Source organism: Chrysochloris asiatica, unplaced genomic scaffold (assembly GCF_000296735.1).
Source record: "Chrysochloris asiatica unplaced genomic scaffold, ChrAsi1.0 scaffold00077, whole genome shotgun sequence".
In the NCBI taxonomy this organism is placed as follows: domain Eukaryota; kingdom Metazoa; phylum Chordata; class Mammalia; order Afrosoricida; family Chrysochloridae; genus Chrysochloris; species Chrysochloris asiatica.
The window spans coordinates 6301068-6301859 of record NW_006408595.1 but is presented as its reverse complement, the minus strand read 5'-3'; positions in this window follow the sequence as shown (position 1 = coordinate 6301859).

Below are 792 nucleotides of genomic sequence, written 5' to 3'. Positions count from 1 at the left end.
TTTTTTTGGGGGGGGGGAAGGTTGTACAAAAAAACACTCAGGAATATATAATAATTTAAACAATCAAAGGGCACATTCTGCAAGCCTGCCTCCTGGCCACCAGCATCCAGTTCCTCTCTTTCAATGAGTCCAGAGTCCTCAGCTGCTCTCTTCTTCCATGTCCTCATCTCTGCCTCCATCTCTGGTGTTGCTGCTGCTTCTCTGGATAAGATCCTGCACTCAGCTTGTGCTCTTCTCCCTTGATGGTCCTAGGATCCTCTGTTTCTGGAGTAAGATTAACTACTCTACAGTAAGATTAACTACTCCCTCATTTTTGTTACAAAACTTTTACCTTTACAGTCGTGACAGTCACAATTAGTCATGATAACAATTATACTGTGGAATCATAAGAATCTTATATCCATCTCTGTTCACCAGACTTGTCTAGACAAGATGAAAACTATTCAGTGGGGAATTTACCTTCCCCCACACACTCTTAAACTAAACTCCCTCTTGAAAACGTATAAGCCAGTCACTTCATGCCTTTATTGCCCCCTCATATTAAGTAGCTAATGTCTAAGTTACCCATCCTTATCTACCCTGTATACAGAGGGGATAGGATTGATATTTGATGTGTAGACTCCTTCCCTCTCAGCTGGTATTTTGAGCTACTACATCCATAAGTAGACAGCTTCTTTGATATACCATGCGAGTAAAATTTTACTAAAGGTAATACAGAAACAGCTGCAAGCATACATTGACAGAGAACTTCCAGAGGTTCAAGCCGGATTCAGAAGAGGCCGTGGAATGAGG